This window comes from Sciurus carolinensis, chromosome 9 (genome assembly GCF_902686445.1).
Source record: "Sciurus carolinensis chromosome 9, mSciCar1.2, whole genome shotgun sequence".
NCBI classification, from domain to species: Eukaryota; Metazoa; Chordata; class Mammalia; order Rodentia; family Sciuridae; genus Sciurus; species Sciurus carolinensis.
Genome location: NC_062221.1, coordinates 58,618,606 through 58,646,150, shown reverse-complemented (window position 1 = coordinate 58,646,150; position 27,545 = coordinate 58,618,606). Strand labels below are relative to the sequence as shown.

At 39.6% G+C, this 27,545-nt stretch overlaps 1 protein-coding gene across 8 annotated transcripts in view; it reads right to left on the bottom strand.

Annotated features, from left to right (window-relative positions):
- The window catches only part of Lpp (LIM domain containing preferred translocation partner in lipoma), a 651,895-nt gene that overhangs the window by 166,107 nt on the left and 458,243 nt on the right, over positions 1–27,545 (bottom strand). The window lies entirely within an intron of this gene.

The following is a 27,545-nucleotide window of genomic DNA, read 5'->3' as shown; positions in this document are numbered from 1 at the left end:
TCTGAAATGTACAGAGTTGGAGTACAGGCATGCAAAATGCTCAAAAGGCCAAGAGTCTTTGATGTTGGTCCCAACATGACCCTGGACTTTATTTCACTGTGGAATATTTGGATTGGAAATTGGAAAGAAGGGAAGAAACTATAGCCTGAATCAGGTGACAGAGACAAAAAATACAACTGGATGATCTGAAGAATAATATCAATCTCCTCACTGTGAGATAGGAAATTTAGTCTTAAGAAGAACAGGACAGAACTAGTTATGTTAAAGTCAGCACAAGAGCCCATCCCCAGACTCATTATTTTACTCAATAAACATTAAATGGCAGACCTAGGCATCCTCTGAAATGCAAATATTATCCGTCCAATACACTTAGTGTGCAGGTTAAAGTTGTTACTGAATTATTTTGCTTATTTGTTTGATCACTTACTCTTATAATGTCTATTTTGTGTCAGTCACCTCTGGAAGCAGTAGGGAAGGACCCAAGATGTACTAGGCACAGTGTTTGCCTTGAGATGATCAAGTGGGGATGAGAAACAGCACAAATGACTAAATATAAGAAGCAGAGTATTTTGGTGGGCACATATGTACACACGAACATTGAATGAATGACTCCTCAATATTAACAAACTTTAAATTGTGCATGTGCTATATACTCTTAGGAAAATTATTTAGAAATACTCAGATAAGTATATAAAATTATATGACCAAGACTGATGACAGGAGCTATATTTGAGAGAGGAACAAACAGTAACGATGTAACTAAACATCCATTGGATCACATAAAGTATCATTTTAGATACAAGCATTGCAAATTCTTTTTTTTTTTTTCTGGTGCTGGGAATTTGAACCCAGGGCCTTGTGCTTGCAAGGCAAGCACTCTACCAACTGAGCTATATCCCCAGCCCAAGCATTGCAAATTCTATGTACAAGTCTATGAAGGTGACCACAGCAAGCATGTTAACAAATTCAGTTGCAGAACAGAATGGCTAAAGTGATGACCCCATTTTTGTAAAGCAAATGTAGTTTGTTTAAGTGCAGATCTGTACAGAGACATGAAAAAATCTGGAAGGACATAGTGTTAAAGGTTTCTTTTTTTTTTTTTTTTAATGGGGTATGAAATCTTAGGGGAGTTTTAGTTTCTACATTTGTTTATTTTACAGTATGCAGTTCTTTTGCAATTCATGAAATAGGACTTTTGTTTTATTACCATGATGGCTTGAAATAATAGGATATGTTGGATACCAAAATCATGCAACATGCTCCTATCCCAGGTCAAGTGGGGGATTCCAAGGAGCAAAGGGTCAGAATTAGAAGCAGTCTGGTGTGAGTGCAAAAAAGTACAAGTGGTTCAGTGTTTCAGTCTGAAAGGCTGGGAAGAGGAAAGGAGGGCTCACTGCTACCTTGCCACACTGAGGTGTTTAGGGTTTCTCTATGACTGTGAACCCATGGGTGAGACCAGAGACAATTCTCAAAATATGCTGAGCCACGCTCCCTTTTGGAAAAAATGGCATCCATAAAAACACAGAGAACTTGCTTAAAACTTTAAGAAGTTCATAGACTGCAAGAAACAAATCTCAGGAACATCAAGAAAAGTAGAAACTCTGATAAAGATTTTTATCAAGGGAATGATCTAATCAGATTTAGAAAGTTCTCTCTTGGGTTTAGGGTGAATGGGAGAGCTATGAGACCAGATCCAGATGGGGATTCGCAGTCAGAGAGAGTAAAGGGTATATTACATGGTTGTGTCATTATAGCTAGAAAGAGACTTAGCTATGACACAACTTGAAGTCCTCAGGTGGTCTTATGAACCTTTTATAATTCCAGATTCCCTTCTGTACAAAGAGTTTGCCAATGTGCCCCAGGGTCTTTGTGAGAAACAAACCAGGATAGGCTGCATATCATGCAATAGAGGGCTTAGCTACTTTCATCTCATTGCAAAAAAGAGGAGCTCCTTGAATCTCCTGACCGACCTCTGAAGAGGGTACTATCCCAGTTCAGGAAGCAAAACTGAAAACTGGGACAGGAAAGTGACCTATGCCATATCTCCAGGCTTGCAACAAAGGGAGAATTGGAGCTCCAAATATGGTGCCATCTGTATACAAATGTCATGACTTTTTATTTTTTTCCCCCAACCAAACATTGCTTCCTATAGAACAATCCTGGAAAAGTACAAAATCTTATCTCTAATAACAATGGTGCTGACTGTTTTAAGTCAACGATTATTACAGAGCATCTCATAATTCCTGCTTCCAGACTTAGGGGGGATTCACAAAGAATGGACATAATTTATTTTCTTTCTTTTTTCTTTTTTTTTTTTAATTGTAGACAAATGGGGGTACAACTTGTTTCTCTGGTTGTACATGAAGTAGAGGCATACCATTTGTGTAATCATACATTTACATAGGGTGATGGTATTTGATTCATTCTGTTGTTTTTCCTTCCCCCCCATCCCTCCCACCCCTTTTCCCTCTATACAGTCCCTCCTTCCTCCATTCTTGCCTCCCTCCCACCCCCCCATTATGTATCATCATTCACTTATCAGCGATATCATTCATCCTTTGTTTTTTGGGGATTGGCTTATCTCACTTAGCACGGTATTATCCAACTTCATCCATTTTCCTGCAAATGTCATAATTTTATTCTTCTTAATGGCTGAGTAATATTCCGTTTATTATTGTCTAAGACTAACATGTACATTCTCTTTCAATGGTAACAGGAAGGCTGAACTATCTATAAATTGAAGCCAGAAACTCAGATTCTACCTTTAGCACTTACATTTCAAGTGGAAGTCAAATTTTAAAGTACTTTCTTTGTCAGTATTTTACAGATTAAAAAAGAAAAATGCATCATTCTTTTTATTCTTAGAATATTCCTTCTTATTTCCTTGCTGTCCTTTTTCTGATATAATAAACTTGAAAAGAATTTTTTTTAGATTCTACTCTGGTATATACAGATGCCATTCTGACTTTGATATGGAATGTCCTGAAAAACCCACTGTAAGTTGAAAATACTGGAAGTCAAAGATGTCTTTAATGCTGCTAACAGCCTCAAAGCTTAGCTACACAGGGAACTGCAGAGTGCCAGGCGTTGAACCCTGTGACCGATGGCTGAGTGGGAGTGGTAACTTGCCACTGTTGCCCAACATCTTCAGAGAGCATCCCACTGCTTATCAGCAGCCCCGAAAAAAGATCAAAATTCCAAGTATGAGGCTGTGGTTTCTACTGAACACATACCACTTCGATACCACAAAAAGCAGAAAACTCCTAAGTAGACCCAGGGGAGGTTGGAGACCACCTGTAATATTAATCATGTATTACTGGTATTTCTAAAAGGCCTCAAAAGATCATTTCTTAATGCTTTTGAACTTTGTCTATAGGATTCCCTTCCCCCTTTACCCAGCACTTAATACTTAACACCTGGGGGATAAATATTGGGAAAAATACAAGATTCTTACATTGTATAGGAGTTGCTTCTCACACCAAGGAAGATGGCGTAGGCCTTTCTTTCAGTACTCTAGCCCTTGCCTCACTTGGATAAACAGACTCCCCTCCAACTTCTCTCCCCTACTAGTGTATAGGACTCATCCTGTCCTAAGAAAAATCAACACCTCTGCCCTGCTCATCTATTAAGAAACAACTTTTAGTGTTGTGGATAAGCAGTAAAGCACACTTGAAAACTGTGGAGGGATCCTGGAAGGGGATGGTTTGCATTATTTTCTTCTATATTCCCTCAAGAGCCAAAGTGTGATTGGTAGCAGCAAAATATTCTCTGTGGCATAGAGAATATTCACATGCGCACAGCCCTTTTCAAGGTTCATACTTTCATATGTATACACCATCAAATGCATAAATGGCAGTCTTGTATGGTAGGAAATCCTGTATTAAGGACCAGGAAATTGAGGCCCCAAAAGATAAATGAGCCACCCTGTGTGAGGTACCACTGCTGAGAAGTGGCAGAACCCTGAATGAAGCTGGGGTGTGCCAAGGGGGGCATATTTCTGCAGCACTGCAAGGCCTCAGGGTTCAGGGTTCAGTCGCCATTATTTCCAGACCCTTCTAAATCTTGAAGAGCTGCTGCTCGATAGATATTGTGAAAAAATATAAACAAGACCTTTCATTTTTCTAAGAAACAGATGTTCAAGTACCAATATTAATCACTAATATGCATGTTCTTTGAAATATATGAACCTCTTAGTAAAAGCAAAATAACATTATATGACCCACAGGTGAGTTATCAAGTTACAGATTGCTGAGGACACCTTCAAAATTTTCTTAACATTTTCTTCCTAAAAGATTTCCAGAAGCCAAGAACTGTTCATATAAAGTTAAATTACTAAGAGTTTCTGCCTCTAACAACACACAGTTTAAGAAGAAAAAAAAAACAAAACATGAAAACAAAGAATTACCAAAACATGTAAGCACTAAGACACAGGAATGGATCCAGTGCTATGAGATGGGAAAAGCAAAGGGAGGGGAAAGGAAAGAAAAAGGGAAGAAAGAGACACATCCATAACAGTCTGTGTAAAGGATCATGTATATCAGCAAAGCTGTTAGGAAACAGGAGAAACAGAACTAGGACAGGGCAAGGGTCAATGCCAAGACTTAATTTTAGGTGACAGGTCATTAGGAGATTTTGAAATGGTGGTTGCCTTTACTAAAGTCATACTTCTTAAATAAGCATACTGGCAAATATCTTCAAACATCAAGGCCATTTAAAATGCAACCAGACATTGTAGTATTCCTCAGCAATTTAATGGCTAATAGACTTAAAAAGGTCTCTGAATATTTACTTAGTATGGCAGACACTTCTGAACTGAACAGAACTTCTTTCCTCCCTTTCTGGGCATGCAACTAGACTATAGATCTTCTTCTCTATTGCAGATAGAGGTGGCCATGTGAGGACCGAGGAGGAGGGAGCTTGGACCCCGAGTTACCACAAGGAGGGAAGCAATCTACTCACCAGGTGACCTGCCTTTAACTATTTCAGGGGGAAGACTGTAAAATAAACATGCTCAAAAGCTAATGAGTGAAAGACATGGAGAAGTGAGTGGTTTTTATTCTATTTATGTTTCTGTACTTTCTTTTCTACAATAAAACTGTTTTTTTTCCCCCCCTCAGGTACGAAATATCCAGCTATCTGTAACCAGTTCTTTGCCATTGCTCTTTCCTGCTATGGACCCAGGAGATTGTCATTCAAGGGAAGACTTAATATGACGCCCAATTTGCAGTCACATGTGGGTCCATGTCCTTGCTATAGGTGGGATTGTAGTAATGGGAAATAGTTTCTGCAAATAAAACTACACATGGATGGAATCCTTGGTGGACAAGGAAATTCTACTAGATTAAAAATAATGTGAATAGCATAGCCATATATTTCTACAACACTTCGTAGTGTTTGAAGTGTTTTATATATTCTTACATACGATGTAAGTGATTTGTGTATTACTGCCTGGTTACAGAAGACCCGACCTATCGAGAATTACTTTCATTTGACTTTTGCCTTTAATGTGCCCAGCGACTTTGATAAATCACGTCCATTTCCTGGGCCTCAGTTTCTTCACTGTGTAAAATGATATTTTCAAAGAGCACTTTGATTCTACTCTATCATATCTGTGTGCCCATAATCTGCAAGGCACATGTCATTACTGATTTTTAGAGTGAAATCACAGATATTTATATTCATGGATACTTTGTAGTCTATAAAAACAGACACACACTGAGTAAGTGGAAACCTCATTATTACAGAGATTTCCATTTGTAAGGGGACGTAAATCACTTGTCAGCATCTCCTGAAACACCCAGAACTTCATTCAGCATTCTGAATCTGAGTAAGCCGCGGGCAGTTCACAGGGTTTCTGCAGCCTACTGAACTTTCGCTACACTTGTGTTACGAAATCAAGAACATATAAAGGTTAGCCACCTGATGCCACCATGCTCTTCCTTTGATAGAGAAGCAAAAATTCCATCAACCTTTCAAAAGAAAAAAAAAAAAAAAAAGTCTGGTAAACAGTCCACACTAACACTCAAACAGCAAAGACTCCCAGAATACCTCACCACCTCGAATCTATTGCCGTAATTCAACTCTTTCCACGTATGTACTAAGGATCCATCATAAAACGGTTACTCCACACCTGCTGCCAGGTCAGCCTCCTGAGTTACTCTGTCGGTGGGCTTGTTTCCTGTTGTTGATTTCTTAGTTCCCTAGTGCTAGATAACTTGAACTTACTGCAAGTCTGAACCTTAGCAGAAAAGTACCACCCAAACAGATAACATGAAGAAAAGGCAGCCAAAATATTCCAAAAGATTACATGATAATGAATACTCTACCACTCTGGGTACCAGAGATGCTCATTTTTCTTGTCCATTTGTAATGATGTACAAGAGGTTCCTTCTCTCAGAGGGAAAATGACTTCAATTACGTGTTCTTGAAAAAAGAAGCATTGAAATTATCTTCTTTTCAAAAGGTAGAATTAGCCTCATTTTAGAGCTGAAAGCCTGCCAGAAAAAAAATATATTTCTGATATTTTCGTTCTCCCCACCACCCATTTAGCTGTGTCAAGTTTGCAGTTTGCAATTTTCTGGGGCTGCTTCTACTTTCTGACTCTCACTGAACATCATACACTAATCTCAGTGTCTCACTGTGTAAATGGAAAAAGCATCCCTTCTGGCCAAGGCAGATGATTCTGGGGGACACCTTTTCTGTTTTGGGTTAAAAGGCATGAGCCACAGAGAAGTCAGCAGGTAGGAAAAAAAGTGAGAACTGCCTGTTTGCTAACAGCCCATAAATGCACATTTTCCACGCCTCATGTGCATACAATAGGAAAGCATGCTTTTGGTTCTTCTATTGATAAATTCCATTTTCCTGAAAGAGGAATGGTATGCACATGAAGAGGAAGAATCAGACAGTAAAAGTTCGATACTAGCTTTGAAATACATTCCAGTCAACCTTCGACTTTCAAAAGTTTGGTTTTCTTACAATGTCTAAGGGTCTCATCTTTCTTTTCTCACATCATGTTTCATGGTTTTAAATCTTCTTTCTTAAGCCAAATTTGTCGTCATGGGCAAGGCCCGAGGACTCTGAATTTCAGCAAGACGGAGTTGCTAAGAAGTTACTGACTGTTCACTGAGGGGGCTTGATGTCTGCACACCAAGGCCTTATGGTGCTCTAGACTGGGCTGAGAGGAGGTAGACTCGCCACACTTACCTCTCCATCTCCAGGTGTCAAGGTAGCCTCGAGAGCGCTGGGGCTTAGAATATGCCAGCTCTTAGTCCTCATGTCTAGATACTATTAAAGTTATTACCAAGGATCTGCTTTTCTATTATTGATTTTCTCATATATAAGCTGAAAAATGATAGTATCTAATTCATATTAAGAAGCATTGTAAAACATAAACATCAAATAAATGGTAATTGTAATTACCAGGAAGGACTGGTGGAAACCACTAACAAAGGTGATTTTCTTTTTGAAAGTGGAATATTTGCAGAATAGTTCTCCCCAGTTACTCTCCAATTTCCTATTTGCTGATAAAGTACTTCAGTGTAGCATGCCCGAAATTCACATTAATCCTTGCTCTAGCAAGTGATGTAATCACTCTGAGTACTTTTAATTATAAATCTTGAAATCCATGACATTTGGTGAATGTATTCTTTGCTGGCCCTCCAAATTGTTCTCCTTTCTTCATCCTGGCCTTTGGCACCAAAACATAAGTCCATGATGTAAGCCTCACGGTCATTCAGAACAGAGCAGCTTCCCTCATGCTTCCTTGTCTGGGTGAGCTCCAGGCAGACAAGGCACAAGAACTGATGCTACCTGTCCTGGTAGACAAGAAGCAGGAAAGGAGAGCAACAGGAGCCGCCCCAGTTCCTCAAGGTCATAGAATATCCTCTTGCTGACCTGATTCACAGTATTCACTGCCCTGCCTCCTGCTCTGTACCTCCAAGGGGTCCTCCTTAAAGAGAAAGTAAGATTGCTTTTGTGGGGTTAGAAGATTTCTCTCAACTGGCTCTATGGGAGGTTAAAAGAAGCTGTTTTCAGAAGACTGTGGCTAAAGCCATTAATTAGGCTTTATGCATGTTATGTATAAGGGATTCAACATTAACAAAGGCAGTAGAGTTACAAGATGCTGCTCTCTCATTGGTTGGCTTCATCTGAACCAGAGCAATGACAAATTTTTGACAAGTGCAATGAACTATTTATCCAAGGTTGCTTTCAAACTAAGTCATGTCTAAGTGTTTGCTCTGCCCCACTAGTACCTGACATTGACTTTCCCTGGGAAGATGCTTAATCTTTATTTGGTGGCCTGGAACAATGCAAGGGTTAGCTGTGCCAACATTGGGAAGAAAGATGTTTCCACAATGCACAGCTTCCTATGCATTGTTCCATAGAAAAGTTCTGCAACCAGAAGCTACACCATTAACAATGGGTTCTGAAAAAGATACTATAGTGCTTCCCTGTAGGCTTTCCAGGCTGGACCATGGTTCAAATTCACTGTCTGTTAAAAATGGCGGTTTCCCAGTCCCTTATTGCTAAATATTTAGATTGTCTCATAATTCTTGCTAATACCATGTTAAGAAACTGGGAGGATATTAAAATAGTACATCTGATAATTTCAAATGTAGAAAAATGGATCTGTAAGAGTGCCTGTGTAAGTATAAAAAAGCAGATACTAGAAGGAAATATACCAAAATGTTAATGAAGCTTATGTCAGGATGGTGGGATTATGAGTAATTTTTTTTCTTTATAATTTTTAAATGATTTAAATAGAACATAGTAAAAAGTGGATGCACTCAGAAAATAACCAGCACACTTTTTAAAACACAGGCTTCCAGTCTTTTCTTTAGTATTTCTAGCATGATGCCAGGAGAGAATGGAGAACCCAAAGTGCAAATGAATTGAAAAAAAAAAAAAAATGAAGGCACCTAGATTTTCAGTCTATATGCGCAGAAGTACTTTCCTACTGTACAAGCTGTTTCTATCTAGTGGGATTGACAGATGCCTGAATGTGACACAAGACACTGAAATAATATGCAAATCAATTTTCAGTTTTAATATGCAAATATGATGCTTGGCACATCACTTTCCATGGCTGAGGTAAATTTCTGTTTTTGAGATTTTCATGGGAAATGCACACCAGCAAACAAATGGTTAACTCCCCATATTTCACCTAACACAAGGTGGTTTTCATTTGAGTCAAAGGGGTTCTTACTCAGAGATCCAAGACACCTGAAATGCAAAGAAAGGGCATGTGTTTTTTTCAATAACAATGTCACTTTCAGCTAACAAGTCCACCCTCTGACAGACACACTGATCACACTGGATTTCTGGACTTGGCTAGGAGGCAGGGAAGGGGCCTAAGTGCAGAATACAAAAAAGGGACTTTTTGTTTGACCTGTGAAAATCACATCAAAGTAGAGCGACATGGTGGGAAGTTCAGAATCCAGCTAGAGACAAAGAGGAAGCAGTCAAAAGTTCTTCTTTATTCAAGCAGTGCAGTAAACTGGGGCCTTTAGTTAAACCTAGATTAAATCATGCACAAATACTAGTAATTAATTGGGTGTTAAGCACTCATCAAAATGAATGAGATGCATCTAGTTAAAAAAAATTTGTAATCCAGTCAGGAAATAAAGGCATATGAGGGAAAAATAAAGGAACAAAGCAAAAAAACTAAATGTTAATAATAATCAGAATGATTCAGAGACGCTTGTGTCCAGGTTCTGGGTTCTCTTTGCTTGAGTTCAAATCCCACATCCAGTACTCATCAATTGTGTGACCCAGGGCAAGATGTTTATTTCACTAAGTGTTAGTTGCTTTAATCAACTAAATGGGATCAGTAGGATTTATTTCATGAGTTATGTGGGGATGGTCCATGTAAACTATTTCTTGTACTAATTTAGAAATTAACTTTATCCTTAAAGATATTTCCTGCTGTATGAATGTTATGCAAGTATAACATCAGATGAAACGAATTCAGAGGAGAGAGAGGTCCTGTTGGACTCGAGTATACCAAAAAATATGCCAAGACGACAAGGGATTTGAATTAGGACTTGGAGGAGGGATAGAATTCAGAGGAGCCACTGGGCATGGTGGTGCATGCCTGTAATCTCTCTTGCTCGGGAGGCTGAGGAAGGAGGATTGCAAGTTCAAGACCAGCCTCAGCAACTTAATGAGGCCCTAAGTAACTTAGCAAGACCTTGTTCCAGAATAAAAAAAAATAAGAACAAAAACAAAAGGGCTGGGGATGTGGCTTGGTGGTTAAGTACCTTGGGTTTAATCCCCTCGTACCAAAAAAAAAAAAAAAAAATTCAGAGGAGCTGAAGCAGCTTTCTAGTCTATCACAGGATTTAAAAAATTTCACATTCCTTTGCTCCTTTACAGTCTACAAGGAGTCCAATGCAACATTCACAAACACTAGATTATTTACAGTATTAGCTCCAAAGCACGATATCATTGTTTATTTTTCTTTCTTTTCTTTATCTCCCTCTCTTTCTCTCTCTTTTGGTATGAAGAAACAAACCAAGTTAGTAGCTTGTTAAGCAACTATGTCAAGTGACTTAGCCAAAATTGAAGTGGCAGAGCCAGGAGTTAAACATGAGTCTTCTGATCCAAGCTCAATGTTTTTCTACTAATTTACAGATGCCTCTATATATTCATTTAGAAATATGAAACTTACATGATCTATCATAAAGGTTAATCAAGGCAGTCAACCTCACTGATTAAAGCATGATGCTAATTATATCAGAGGTTGGAGACTAATGTGGCCCTTTTACTTTCACAAACACTGATTGTGGTGCAATGGAGAAAGTGTAGGCTTTGGAGGCAGAAAAACCTGGTTTAACATTTTACAAGTTTTAAAAAACTTATCTTAGTATTAGATCCGCCACATAAGGAGTAGGGGATCAGGCAGGGGAGAGAGGATGATGTCTTTGCCTCAGAGCCATTGTGAGCAACACCTAAGATGGTACATGGCACGTGCAGGTATTTAACAGTGGCTCGTGATTACTTGTATTAAATGCTCACACACGGTCTGTTGGATCTGAGTTGTGGATGTCTTTCAAATGTGGCAGGAAGATGGATGAGAGAACATGAATGACTTAGTATCATTCATCAGCACTGAAGCAGAGGGGAAGAAAAATCATTCTCCAAATCTCAATCTAAGGACTAGCAGCATTTACTATTTCTAATCAATCATAAACACAATTAAAATCATACTAATTCTGCTAAAGAACTTTTTTACACTTTTTCACAAATTCTGACAGGCAGAAATGCATTAGTGTTTTGTTTATATATTTATTGATTTATACTTTATGAGACCAAAAATAATAAAGGTACACTGAGTGTTTATCAGGTGTCAAGCAATGTTCAAAACATTTTACATTAATTAACTCATTTAATCACCTGAGTGGCCTCATCAGGTAGTTACTGTACTGATTTTACAAATGGGAAAACAGATGTATGAAGATCATTGTGAGAGTAAGTGGAGAATTTGTAATTTGAATCCAAAACATGATGCTTGAACACAACTCATCCACATTTTTTCCAGTGGAATTTCATAGTCCATCTACTTATTTTTAGAGAATTTAAACATATTCTACAAAGTCTTGAACCATGAAGCAAAATTTTCTTAAGGACGAGTAGCATTTTCATGATATATGTACTCTGTGCTCAAAGATGGTAACCAAAGATGCAAAGAGTACCCCTAGTCACCCCGACGCAGATGGTATGAGACAAAACTTTGAGAGATGACGTTTTTGATGTCTCCACTCATGACTCAGCATCACAGGTAGAACTGTTCTTCAAAAGCCTATTTCCTTTATCAATCTCAGACACAATCTGGAGGGTTAAGGCTGGTTCTTGAAATAGTAAAGTAAAATAATGAAGAGTACTGTCTCTGGAGGTGGAAAACAAGTAACGGGAATTAATATTCTTCCATACAAAACACTAAAAGATGGTGCAGTTTACTAGTGATCAAAGTGATACATTTTTTCTGAGTTCTGGTCTAACCATGAATAAAAGACTAAGAACATATTCTCTAAGAACCTAGGCCTCTCTAAAATGCAGAGGCAGCTCCAGATCCCTTCTACTGTGTGGATTTTCAAAAACAGAAACCGCTGGAGATCATTTCGGGTAGATGAATTCCTTCACTCAGAGTGAGAAAACTGAAAGGCAAGAAGAGGAATTGAGTTATTCAAGGTCATCTAGAAAATGATGGGTAAAATCAAGAAGAAAGTTCAGATCAAGAAAGCAAGTCTAATTCAAAACTAGTTTAATCCTGTTTCCACCATGGAAGCTCACTCAGAACAGGGACGCATTCTGGATGCTCTGTAAAGTATGCTCATTCTTGGCAAAAATGTTGGGAGCCCGCATCTACATTAATGCAGCCTTCTGAGATCCTGAGATGGAAGTTGCTATAAAGTGAAAATCACTGCTGTTATTCTCGGCAAGCCTACACAGACTGACAACAGCTGGCACAAACAGATGTGGCCCACAGAGCATTCTTCAGGCAGTGCTGATGCCATCCCCGTTCAAGTTCCCTTTTCCTCGACTAACACGCATGTTTCTCTTCAGACTATGCAGCCCCCATGGGCTTCCTGTTGCTACAGGTGAGTTCAAAGCTCTAATCAGACTGGCTTCAATCTGTCCTCTCCCCTTTTCTTTCAATGACTCTTTCCTAATGACATGCCTTTGAAAGAAAAATACCTGTTATATGGAGAGACTTCTCTTCATCAGGGGCCTTATGCAATGCCTGGGGTTGCAATAATTATATTTATAGAGCTACTACTCTGTTCATGCACTAATCTCCTTTAACCTTTGAAGTAAGTCAAAAAGATGAGTACTTTCACTACCTCACTTTGCAGATGAGGACATTGTGATTGCAGGGAAGCTAAATAATTTGCTCAAGGTCACAGAGCTGGTATGAGAAGGAGCTGGGCTTTATCCCCAACCACACTGATTCTAGAAACTGCTTCCCAATTTCAAGGAGACCATGAGTGGGAAGAACAAGATCCAAGGTGTCACTGCAATCAGGGTTAAATGTTGATGTGATTAAGTGTTGTAAATATGCAGAATTATTATAACACCACCATGAAGATCATCAAAAACTTTATGTTTCACCATCTCTATAATTCTACCTATCTTGGTAACAGGTGGAAAGCAAGTTATTACTGGGTTTTATTCTTTTACTAATCAAGAAATATAATGTAGTGACCCAGGTCATTCAGCAGCACTTCAAACCTCCTGACAATGCTTAATGTCAGGGACTCAGACCTGAATCCTTCTTGATTATAGGAGAGTCTTTTGGAGAAAGGCAAGTAACTGATGTTATCAAGCATGTGAAGGATCACATTGTTTCACTTATAAGATGCAACCCAGCAAGCCTCTAATCAACACTAAACTAAATATAACCAAGGTGATGGTTGTCAAGAACACATTCATCCCAAGTGCTTTCACTGAGTGCCTAGTGAGTGCTATCCTGAAGAAATTAATGAGACATGGTCCTGATTTCTGGGAGATACAGTAGGAAATACTAGACATAGATAATAAAAATGTCTAACAAGGCAAAGCAAAATGTTGAATTGTGTGTTCTCACAACACAGAGAAAGAGGGGATGTTATAATTGTGGACTGGAAAGGATACTCACAAGAGAAGGTGGTATTTGAACTAGATCTTGGACAAAGGTAGAATTTGGACATCTAAAGTAGCCAAAATGACATCCTAGGTGAAGACAAGCAAAGGCACATCAAGAGCATCCAGTTGGGGGTAATTTTCCTTCCAGGCTCCCAGTTCTTAGATGCCTCTACATTCCTTTTCTTTTGATTCATTGCTCTATGAATGAAGATGTCCGTGATATATCAGTGAAAGTGAGGGAATTCTGGGCGGTACAGTTATCATAGACATGAGGCTGCCCAGGGCCATGGTCGGCGATTACCCTAGGAGCCTGGCATAGCCGATCAGCTACTCCAGACTGGGAACATTACGGACTGAAATGTATGCTTCTTGTTACTGATCTTAAAAAGTGATTACTTTCATGACAGGCTGAAGAAAACGAGGCTCAGAGTGATTGTAGTGGTTTCTGATAGCAACAACTCAGAGGAAGGCCAGGTTTGCTGCAAGGGCTATTTTGCCACATGAGGGGTAAGAAGAACAGTGGAAGCTGGGTTTCTTTTCTAGTCTTCTGTGTATTCCACAGAGTTATGAAAAGTGTTTTTCATGTGCTGTCTTTACATAAGAGCTTAGCTGTGAGCTTCCAGGAGTACTCCCCGTTCACTCCTTAGGCACTCACCTTAGGGGGTACAATGCAGGGCCGGCATTATCACAAAAGCTAGACTGAATGAACTCAATGTGCTTTACTGTCTCGGTGATTTAAAAATTATAGAGAGAAATTAGAAGTCAAGAATTTCTTCTTTTCAACAAGAAAAATACATAGAACCTGAGGACAGAGTTGTCTGGCCATTAGTGAGTTCTAGATTCCTCTGCCAATTTGCTGAATGCTAGATAGACAATCATATCATCTCTCTGGGTTCAGTGTCCTCAAATGTGTTTAATAATCTCCAACCTCCTCACGAACATATCTTACAAAAAACTCAGAAGCAGGAGAAGTAATAATACTCAAGAATTTGGGGAATAGCAAATATGCATAAAGCAGACCCACAAATCCACAACATCCTCTTCTTCATCATCTTTATCATCATTATAGCTAAAATTTACTGAGACAGGTCCTATTCCACATAATTCAAATGTACCTGATCGCCCTGCATCCTGATGAGGTGGTTACTCTTACCTCCCTCTTTCACAATGAGGAAATCAAAGCACAGAGGTGTAAGCAGAACACTCAGGGCACTGGGCCAGATTCAAACATGATTCCCACAGTCCACAACCTTAACCACTGTGCCACATGGAGGATGACAAGTGTGACATTGCCTTTTTCTGTTTTCTCTACTTTCTGAATTTTGGGTTATGTTGGTATATTGCCCTCATAACTAAAAATGAAAATCTGTTAATCCAAATTGTATTTACCAAGCAGGCACATGGTAGCAGATACTTCATTAGTCAGCACTTTGATTATAAAGGTATGGACAAACTTAGAAATGCAAAATACCTCATGACACACAGTTTAAATTGACATCAGGGTGCAGTTGATGTTGCTTCTCTCCAGGAAATAAAAACATATATATATATATGGATTCAAGTGTCTCAAAGGTGGACACAAGAATCTTAGTTGAAGATAAAAATAGTGATACAAGGTAACTATAATTGCCTATTTAAAACACACAGGCTTTGTTCTAAATAAATGTTCTAAGAACTATATTTTGTTGACCTCCTACAAAAAAAGTAGAATTGGAGTCTCCGGAAGTTAAGTATAGTCAGCTACAGTCGTAACAGGTAATACAGGTAGAGCAAGATTCAAATCTAGGTCTGCCTGGCTCTGGCCTTTGCATTCATAATCAGCAACTACCTCTAGAAGAGGGAGAATAACGTAGAAGGGGAGATCACCTCCACTGTACTCTCCTTCTACCTGGTTCTGACTATAGAGGTTTGGATAAGTATTTATAGAATGCATCTAAATTTTACACAGCTATTTATCATCCTTTAGAATGTGTTATTGTTTGTGCTTGAAGGGAACACAGAAATTAGGCCAACCTCTCCATTCTAACTTGTAGATTAAAGAAACATTGAACATTTTTTTTAAATTTTTGGAATATTAGAAAAATCAGAGGTAAAACTGGGAAATAAAAGAAAACTCCTCAAACAAATGAAACTGCATATCGGTTTTCACTTCAACAGATACTTCATGCTAGCCTTTATTAAGGCAAACTTAAAAGTTTATAGACTTAAGTTTACCAGTTTTAACTTTCAAAGAACAAACAGCAAGAAGGATCAGATCATAAGATTAAGATGTCATGCATTTGAGCAAAGAACTGGACTCAAAAATCAAAGAACTGGGATTAAAGCTCCCATTGCCCCCTATTCTAATTGTATGCCTCCACACATGCTGCATAATCTCTCTCTATCTCACTGACCTATTTTGGACCAGATAGTTCTGCCTGAACTTCACAGGGCAGGTTTGAAGATGACTGGCCCTTGGGATCATTATGCAAATCTTTAAGAGTTTGTTAAATGTACATATTGACAATAACTTTAATGGAAGACACTGTCCATGATGGAATACATTTACCTTGTGATAAAACCCTATTCGGCATTCCTATGGTCACTCACTGAGCCAAAAAATGAGCTCAGAACTCTTGGTGCACCATCATGTATTAACCAGATCAAGAGTTTTAATATTTTTCTCAGGGTTCCTTGGGTAAAATAGCAAACCTCTCACCAAGAGCTACTACAATGAGCTATATGACTTTGGCAAGCCACTTCACTTCTCCTGAGTCTTACTATCCCCCCAGTAAAGGGTATTAAATCCTACCCTGAGGACCTGAGAGAGACTTTTTAGGGAAAGGGTGAGTAATGAATTGTAAAAATGCTCTGAAAACAATAAAATGTCAAACAAAGTCCAGGGAAAGCCAACACCTCCCCTTTAAGCCACTGTGAGAAGGACTCTGTCACTTGCAAATACAATTGATTACATAAGGACAAGCAAATCAACTTCTCCTGCCAAGATTTGTTGCCCTTGGTGAAATAACAACATTTGGGCCAGAAAGGAAATTTCGTCATTGTCCTTTGACTTTGGTTCTGACTTTTGCAAGATGCATGCCTGCGATTCAGAGACCAGAACCAAACACTTGGCCTTGATCACCAGATCACAGACTGGAGCACGTGACTTGACCACAATCTGAGCTGAGAAAGGATCTGTTGGCCATCAAAACTAGGAGTCAGGCAGACCTCCTGTTGAAATCCTCCCAACCCTGAGGTACCAAAGACAAGCCCTCCAGCTAGGCAGGCAGAGAAAGTGCTCTGCGCCAGGCATTGTGTTAGAGAAAGAGTGTCTCCAGAGTTCCTGCTGTGGTTACCACATCTCTTCCTCCCGTTAGGTCCGTGCTCACCTCTGGTGAGGCTGGCAATCTTAGCCTCAGTTTAGAGATCAGTTAACTGATGTGCAATAGTGAAAGTAATAGAGCTAGGATTGTAATCTAGGTTTAGCTCTGAAATTTATGCTCTTTCTCAGATGAACACAAGTGCCTGCCCTCCAGGAGCTCACAATCTAGTGGGGAAGGCAGAAAGGCAACTCAATAGACTGTGAGCTCCTTGAGGGCAAGGACCATTTGTTATTACATCTTGTATCTTCACCAAGTGTGATATGGGCCATGCAAAAGGTGCTTATTAAGAATAGATGATGCTGAATAGATGAGACATAATAGGATGTTTTCCTCTAGGAAATACAAGTATTGCTTCTCTGTCCTCACATATCTTTTCTGGTTCCTCTTTATCAACACCCTGAGCATGACTTAGAAAGGACTTAAGAGTCCTGCCTCCAAATTCTCTGTGCATCACCTCAATCCAACAAATACCTTGGCATCCTCCAGCACACCTTGTTGAATACCTTGAGATGTTCAACAAACATTTACTGAGGGAACAAACAAATCTGAGGAGGGAACAATTTCTGCTCTCTCTGAGGCATGAGTATAAGGCCTGTGAACATGAAGGGTAGATCTAAAGCTGAAGGCATCTAGAAGGCTTCACAGAAGACAAGGCAATTGATTTGAGCCGCTTAACTCTAAAATCTCAAAGGCTAGATGACATTGCATAGGAAAAATTCAATCCTCTTTTGCATTAATTAGACAAATGACATCAGAACAAAACATTGTTCTTTAAATCAGTGTATAAGCTATGCCAAATTCTATCTGCTCATAAAGGATATGGGTTTCAGCCAAAAGTCCATCATATAGATTATTGTTTTTCTCCTCCCAAGTACTTAGGGAAATTAAGTCTTCCTTGGCATGCAGTGGCTCTCAGCAAGGTCATGAGTTCTTCTGCAGTGGTGCCTGGGGCAGTTAAGGTAAGACATCTGCCATCCCTGAGGATAAGAGAGCTGTGGTTGGCCAGGATGGCATGGAAGTATTCAGAGTTTTGGTGGAGAAATCAGAAAGGGTTAGTAAGACTGTTAGGACACTCCAAAGGTAGCCATTCCACCCTTGAACCCAGCAATAGTGGTGGGTGTATGGGAGGATGTGACAGGAGATCTTTTGTACTGTGAGAACTCAGGCATTGCTCAGTTTGCTCATGTGTGAAATGAACTAGATAATCTCCCACAACTTGGAACTGGGAAATGAGAAAGCATGAAGGAAAAAGATGAGCTGTAACTAAGTACATGAGTTTGAAAACTCAGAACCTGACACCGAAGTTTTCAATCAGTACCTGTATTTTTGCTAACCACACATATGCCAGGTTCCCTCCCTTTTCCCCAAGTCTCTCTTAAGCCTCTGCCGAATATCTTTTTGAAGTATAAAAAGGGCTCTCAAATATATACTTAATTGCCCCTCCCCCCTTTTCTTTTCTTTCTTCTTCAATTTTTTGGTACTTCCTGCAAGTGCCACACAGATAAGAACAGCAGAGGCAAAGCCTTAAGTAGCTGTACGCTTGTTGAGCCTCTGCTTTATGACGATTCTTCCCATGGTCACCACCAGGTCTCTCTCTGTGTTCTTCCCCAGCTGGCCTGTCCTCCATCTATATCACAGGTATTTAATCCAGGCTGCCCACCAGAATCACTTGGGATGCTGAACACATAATAGTGCCTCCTCAACAAGACCAATTAGTTCAGTGTCTTTGAGGTGAGGCTCAGGAAATGAGTTGGTTAGAAGGCTCCTCTGATAAGTCTGAAGGGCAAATGGGGACAAGAACAACTGCTAGTTCAACAACGGAAGTCAAGTCATAGGCTGTGTTGACTTTCTTTTTTACTGTCTGGCATTTATTTGGAGAATGGTTCTTCTACCCAGTGTCCATGCTACTCATTAGATTTCTCCCCAGAAACATAAGCACAACATTTTCAAGAGGAGGTATAGGAATGAGTTGCAGAAACCAACCTGAGTTTAACAGAGCCTAGACTTTTCTGTGTCTTCTATTTGTTGCCACTGTCTTGATATAAGCCTGTAGCTACATCAAACAAAGCAAGCCAAGGGAAGTTGCAGGGTACTTTGGCAGTATTTATTTTCATATTGCATGTTAGTAGCAATAATAGGTTACATTTATGGGTCACTTATATGTTGGGCAATGGGCTAAATATTTCATGGAGATTATTCCATTTAGTAATACAAAAATCCCTGTGAGGTGAGGCAAATTCGGTAAATGTTCCCATTATACAGATGAGGAAATTTTTTTTTATTAGGGAGGGGAATCATGTGTGACATCATTCTGGTCCAAGGCTGCCAGACCCCTAAACTCTGGACTCAGACACATGAGACACGGTGACTTCTGGATTTCATCATGTGGAGGGAACACAAGGTTCTCAATATGTGGATGGATATCCCTTTCTAGGAAGGGATAAACCAGACATTATTTTCCTTAAAGAAAAGCAGAGAAGATAATCCAAACATGCAAGAAGAACATGAACAACTTGGGATTCATTGCTTCAACTGGGGCACAAGGTTGTACTAAAGCAGATGGCTGGACAGCCTCAGGGGCATGGTCTGGCTTGCTCAATTGCTTTCATGCATTCGAGGTTGTTCTCTCGGATGGTAAGTTTAAGCATTAGTTTCCTGACCTTGAATGGAGTGCTGTGTGGACATAAGGTGTGATCTTCTGGCCGCACTGTTCTCAGACCTAAAATCGCCTACTGGCCCCACTTAGATAATTGAGATGAAGGGCCTGGATTCCTCCTTTGACCAGACTCGGGCACTAAACTTTGTTTTCAATCTTATCTTTCATTGCACAACCTTGCTATTCCAAACCAGTCCACTTAGTCGACACTAACTTGGGAACCATTTCTCACTTCTAGGTCATTTCTCATACTGTCCCCAATGCTCTGAACATCAAGAGACATCCCCAAACATCCTTGGTAGTGTCAGTCCTACTAGTCTTCAAGTCCTATTCGAAATGTCCTGTTCCTTAATACTTTGAGCCCAGTGAAACTACTTTTTTATTTTTCTCTTGCTCCCTCAAACCATAGCAGAGTGGTTAAGAGCACATACACCAGAGCTCAATGCCTGTTCTCACTACTATTACTTTGTTACCTTGGGCAGATTACCTACACTTTCTGCGCTTCTCACTGTGAAATGGAGATAATTGTAGGAACCATACTTCTAAGGGCTATTGAGGATGATGTGGATTAATAAAGCACATGGAACAATGTTTGACATATAAGTACTTGATAAATAAGTAGATACTTATCTCCAAGACTTCAGTTACTGACTAGCCAGCAATGTAGTTACACTCTTTTATTACATTATGGGAGCACTTAGGGGTTTGTTTCATTAAATGCTTCATACTTCCCATAGCATGCACCCAACACCCAGCCATAGAAGGCAACCCACAAATGCTCACCAAACTGAACTGTGCTGAACTATCAATATGATAACATTCCTGTGATTCCTCAGAGTGAACACCAAAGAAAGTGCCTTTGGCTAAGTTTGAGTACCTTTGATATCCTATATCATGCTCCCAGTAACACATTAGAGGGAACTAGTAAAAAGGAAATTTTGTTTTCATTTCAGTGTTGTATAATTTTGATTTCATATTAACATGCCTCAGGGAATAAAATATGTATTTACATAAAAATTTCTGGTAATGGCATCTTGAAAAGCAATTAAATGAAACAGATTCCATTTGCTGAGGGCTCTGTTTATAACACTAGGTGTATGACAATATCCTGATGTGAGACCTGGACAGTCTTCATCATGAGCCACCAGTGAAAGCCCTGGCTCACCTCCAGTTTCAAGGGTATAGAGACATCCTCAGAACATGGTAGAACCCAATCTGCATCAGAAACCCTGACATAACTCCAAGGGCAGGGTGAGCAGAAGTGTTTCATGATGTGAAAAAGTATATATCCTTCTTAGTCTGCTTTCTACCCCCCCCAAAGTATTCTGTAGGGAACTTAGCAAGAAAGGACCCTGGAGAAAATTTTAGAAATCATGTCAGTTAAGTTAGTGTTTCTCAATTTGCTGCTCATGGACCCTGGTGTGTCTGTGATATCTGTCTAATAAAATTTTAGGAGTTGTTTGTAAACTTTCAGAAACCTAAAAATGTACCAACATTCACCTGGAATTCAACTGTTCATTGATAGACTGTCCAATCAGTACCCTGGGATGGGTTATGTTGCTTTACATAGATCTGACTGACTAATACCTCACTAAAAAAAGAAATGCACATTTACTTAATAAATCCAGCTTGGCTGCAGAAACTTCAGCACGAGGGGTCCAAATTCCAAAAATGATGGTGTTCTTTTATTGATGAAATGACCCAGACTGAGATTGAAATGGCACAGGTACCCTGACTTCAAGTCTAGTGTCTCTCCAATTCTATTCTAGCTGACTGAAAGGTCAGTGCAGGGATGTTTTTGTGTCAAGGTTCACATGGTATGTGCAAGCCTTTGCATCTGAGGAGTGAGATGTCTGGTCCCTCCCACTGTGCACTGACACTGGTTTTTCTGTTAACATAAGCTGTAAATATATGGACAACTAGAAAACCACAGTCACACACACAATCCCCCCACCCCCACCCAACACAACACTGGTTTTCTAAGTTACCACTCATTTTCCTACACTCATTTTAAACAAATTTCAAGGGGTTTCCCACATTTGAGGCCCTGAGTCTTTCTGTCAGAGGAGGAAAAAATCAAGGTTTACAGTCAAAAACCCAGGCAGGCGAGGCAGATGGACACAGCAGCTCTTACAAACTGTTTCCCTAGGAAACCAGGCAAAAAGCAGGATCTTACCCAAATATAGAACTGGCAGTCAAAATGTGGAAATAGAAACTTTGAGTTGTGGATGGGTGGGACACCCCAATAGTCCATCCCTGCAAACCACATACAGGAGGCGAAATCAGAGTTTGGGCACGTTTCACGGGGTGAATCCAGTAAGCCTTACAGGACGTGCATTTCCTCAAATGATAATTCCAGGAAAAGAAGTACACAGTTTTTCTGTGAGTCTCCTGAGTCATTTATGAGAAAGGGAAAGGGAAAGAAACGAGTCTCACAACACTGAGAAGCCAAGTCCGAGGCCTGCAGTCTGACTCATGGTCAAATGGAGAACCCGACTTGTGAATTTACATAGACTAGACATCCCTTTATCTCATTACCGTATGTCTAAGTAATATAAAAATAGGCCTTGGAGAGTTCCTGGGCTACAGAGTCTGTAATATCATCATGACTTAAGATCCCCTTTGTACAGCTTTTCACTGACTCACTCCTACCCACATGGGTTTTAGATTAAAAACGAATGTTAACTTTCCTTTGTACATTACTTTATCATCCCATGTCACTGTATACCTTATCCGCATTTGTAGACATTCTGTTTTAAGATAAAGGAAAATAGAGAGGGGCCAGAGAATAGAAAGTGACTGTTGCCAGCCACACCTGTATTCTGCGGCCAAGTTGACACACATGGCTCCCATTTCTTTAGGCATTAGGGCCTTAAGGGCTGCCCTTTCCTGGCTGATGTGTATATGCCAAATCTGTCTCCGATGATGGACAAAGACTGCATGTGGTGACAGGGCTCCTATTGCAGTGAAATACATGGCATTTCATTTGGATTTCAAAGTGATTATCGACATCTTTGGGTATTTAGTACAACTTAGTAATTTGCATGGGTGTTTATTCTGCTTGCAAAGTGAGCTACAATTAGGGAGAATATAAACTTTTTTACAACAACCCAGCCTACTCTTACTCCTGAAGTGCCTGTTCTTTCTTCCCTCAAGCCCTGTGTATTGCCAAAGTACCCAAAACAAATGTCACTGCATGTTGCTTGCCTGGCCAAGCAGCAGTCCTGATGAGCACCTGGACAGTCAGGACAGGGACAGCCTACGCAGGAATTAACAAGAGACTGGAAAAGTACGAAGTGAGAGGTGCATGGTGTGCGTGTGCGTGCACTGACACATAATGCTAATAAAGGCAAGAGGATGGAAAGCAAGGCTTCTCCTCAAAATCACACAATCTGCATTACCATTGGATTCAGAAGTCAGTGATTTCTTGAGTATGCATCATGAATTTAAATTTGGAAACAATTTTTTCCTTGTGTGACATTTCTTGCTTTGCTATTAATACAGCAAATTCCCAGAAGACAGAAAAGAAAGAAGATAGAAATAGAAAACCTGAATTCATGTCTTGGCCTGGCTAGTAACTAGCTATGTAACCTTGGGTAGGTACCCAGGTCTCAGTTTTGCTATCCGTGAAAAAAAAGGAAGATATAATATTCACTTATTTTATTAACTCTGGTGAGTATGGTAAAGCCTAAGTCAGATTTAGTCATTGAACACATTTTTTAATTGAGTTTTTCCTCTTGCCAGGCACTGTTCAAGGAACTGAGGATACAGCAGTGAACACAATGAAGTCTCGCCCCTTATAGAAATTAGATTTGGGCATGAGTGCATGTGTGTGTGTGTGTGTGTGTGTGTGTGTGTGTGCGTGCACATGTGTATATATGTGTGTTTGAGACAAGCAACACATACACACTACATAGATGTATACACTCACACATCTTACATTCCCCTGCACACAGTATCGGGATAGTGATGACTAATTCAGAAATGGATGCCAAAAAACTTTCTAAACAGCAAAAGAACATATAAGTTGAAAGCATGTTAATATCATCATGTTAGGGTTTGAGAAATAAAATTTTTATAGTTATAAAGTCCACTTCCTTCCTCCCTTCATGCTCCCCTCCCTCCCTCCCTTCCTTCTTTCCTTCCATGAATATCAGTTAAGAGCATGCTTTGAAAACTGCATTGGTGTGCAGTTCCATAATGGAATCAGATAAATCAGAAACAGACCCTGCTTAGGGAGCTTAGATCCTACATTGGGGCTCACAGATGTCAAAAAGGTAAGGCATTAAATACATTACCATTGCCTATGTACAATGTGACAAAAGACATCAATACTATTTGACTTCTTGGACAAAGACACACCGTTTTCCACTTGAGAGGGGAAGGCCTGTGGAGGGAACCCAGAGGGGAGTGGAAATGCAGGGCCTGTTGGGGAGAGGGCTGACCCAGGTAGAAAGGAAGGAAGGCGAAAGCAAAGACAGCATACCCTAAGAGGACTGGTGACATGGAGTGGTTCCCAGGGTACAAAAGGGAAATGCACCTAGGGATATGGAGCAGGAGATCTGCCAGAGGTGAGCAGGAGATGCCCCAAGGTGGAGCTACATTCTTACTGGTGTCTCAGCTACACAGATTGCAAAAGGATGTCCTCCCTCAAGGGGACACTCAGTGCTTTTATCCTCCAATCTGGTCTTAACTAGAGTGAAACAAGATTTGTACGTTGTGATGAGATTTTACCCAAGTTTGAAGAATTTGGTAACTCTCATAGAAGCTGCTATTGAGTAACAATGCATGCTGGTCCTTTCAAAGAAATTAAGTAAAATACGTAAAAGCACTTCATCTTTTGCATGTACAGCTAGTCACTTGGGAAATAAGAGAAGTTTAGCAGAGCCGAGGCCTTTCAAACAAAGTCAGCAAATTATTATTACTTTTTGCTGTTAGAGTCTGAACACAACATTGTCATTTTCTGCTGCTGACTTGGGGGTAAGGTGGGGTAAGTCAGGAAATGTTCTCCTACTACTGCAGGAATCTGAAATATGAAGTTAGAGAAGTAAGTTATGCTTTTTGGCTTTATTTCAAATACCCTTCTTATTATGAAGGGTGTGAACTGGAAATAAAGATGTCTTCTTTCATTTGAAAGATTGTGAGCATTCTTGCTTGATAGTCCAAATAAATGGATGAAAGCTGCCAACCGTATGTGGCTTCAAATCAGCTTGTTCTTAAAGTCACAGAGAACTGAGACAATCTGAAGCAATCCAATTTAGAAACATTCCTCTAATTGTTACAATTTAAGAACAAAATCCTAGCAGAGGGTGAGGGGTAAGTAAGAGCATACACTCAAAGCCCACATTTCCAGATTTCCTGAGTTAAGAAAGAAAAGAAAGATGATGAAGGAGGAGGAGGGGGAGGAGAGGGCTGTCCAGTCACAGCCTTAGCACAGCTCTTTGTATGCAAAACAGTAATTGAAAACAAAAGCCAGGATAAAGAATGTTTTTCCTCTGATGCTTGTTCCTTTGGGCCCCTTTTCATGCTTATTGACTCCTATTCACCAATAATGCTAATGATTGATTTACCATTTCTTCTGCATACCAGAGGAGATTGGAACCAATAAACATTAGAAGGTGGTGGGGAAGACTGTTGTGAGAGGCAGCTTAGTGACAGCAGAGATGACAGCTGACAGCCTGAGGGGAAATAAGAGAAAAATTACTGAATTTCAGCAGAGCATAATAATAGATGGTCATGGGGATGACCTTGAGTCATCAAAAGCCTTGGAGTGCTCACAATGTGCCCTTTAGAAAGAACAGAAATATGCAATGCATTTGATTAAGATTCTCACTCAAAGCCATTACAATTATTTATTATTATTAATTTTATCTCTGATGGAGGAGAAAGCTTTGAGTTTTGTGAGAAAGTCAGGTATAAGGTACAAAGTTATGATTATACAGAGCATCCAGGAGACGCCTTCATGAGTACATGCAAATTGCCCAGATCCCCAGAGCAAGTAAATATATTCAACAATCTCTCTCTCTTTCTCTCTCTCTCTCTCTCTCTCTCTCTCTCTCTCTCTCTCTCTCTCTCTCTCTCTCTATCACACACACACACACACACACACACACACACATACATGTACTTGTACATAGAGAAAGAGAGAGAATATTCAAAGTGTTGGCAAACTAAAGCAAAATCATGACAAAGACTAAAATTAAAATGCTCATTTGCATGGTTAAAAAACAATGACAAAAGAAATGCAATGATTATTAAAATAGATGAAAGGGCACAGAGAAAGTAACAAGGTGACTCCTATCACATTCTTTACAGTAAAAAAAAAAAAAAAATGAGTGAACATCCTGAGAAGTGGGCACTCCATGGTACCTCCAAGGTTAGTAGTTGGCCCACAGTAACAAGGTCTGTTGGCGATGGGAATCCAGGTTCCACTGAGGCCACATTCCTTCATCTGCTGGTTACTTCATCCTTAATCAGAAGCTCCTCCACCAAGGCCACAAGATACCCATAAGCTTGCCAGCAACTTTCCATATTTTCTCATTGGATCCTCCCAACCAATCTCCAAGGTCAAGAGGTTACTACCCCCATTCTTCCCATGAAGAAATAGTTTTCAGAAAGGTTAAATTACCTAGTTACATCAGCAGATTTAAAATTTAATTTCTATCATTGTGTCTAGTCTTCTTTTTGTGCATCTTTTTCTTTTTTCCCCCAAAGACCTATTTAATTATCTTTTCACCTGTAAGTGCAAATTCTAGGTCTTATTCATCTGCATACCCCTCATCATATCTAAAATAGTGCATGGGACATAGTGGGAGCACAGAAAATATTCACAGCTAAATATATGTAGACATATATGTGTGTGTGTGTTTATATGCATAGGCAAACATAAAATGTAAAGAGCATAAAGTTTAGAATGAGAAAGGTAAGGATCATGTCTCTTTCCTGCCATTTCTCAGTTATGAATCTTTGAGCAATTCCTCATAACCTTCATGATTTCTCTGCTTACTAGGAAGGCAGAAGTATATATAACATATTGTAGGCCTAGGAAATAATCGATACTTCCTGGTTAGGTTACAATCCTATTACTTTTCCGCATTACTTTGGTGACCCATTCAGAAATGCTTTAGAAAGAGTTTAACAAAATGCTTATCCTATAAAAATAAATTTGAGTTTTATATCTATATATCTATATATATATCTATATGTAGACATTCATGTATATACTCATATATAGATATATATGCCTATCTCTATGTATGTATGTATCTATCTATCTAGCTATACAGGTATATATCCACACCAAATGTAATGTCCCCCCCCAAGGAAAGAAGAGCTTGGTTTATCACACTAACCCTTGAGCATTTCTAACCCTCCCTTCCTTCCTTCCTTTCCTTCCTTCCTTCCTTCCTTCCTTCCTTCCTTCCTTCCTTCCTTCCTTCCTTCCTTCCTTCCTTCCTTCCTTCCTTCCTTCCTTCCTTCCTTCCTTCCTTCCTTCCTTCCTTCCTTCCTTCCTTCCTTCCTTCCTTCCTTCCTTCCTTTCTTCCTTCATTTGGTGTTGAAGAAGGTCTGTGGTAAGTGAAGGAAACTGAGGCTTCTGAGAAGAGGCATTTTGTTGATATTAGAACATAAGCTAAAAACTATGGGTTAAGAGTTATAAATAAAGAAATAGGGCTGTTTCTTGGACCTTTTCAAGTAGCAATTAATCTTCAATTTGTTTGGGTAAGAATGCAGATGAAAGGTTGGCAATTTCTTACATAAGTCAGACCACTCTGACCATATTTAGGATATTCCAGTGTTACAACTTATTTCAGCACAGCAGAATCCTCTGCTACCTTCAAATGTCACTCCTCATTTCCAGATTATTTGTGCTTTAGTGAAACATACCACCTAGGTGTGTGCAAGGG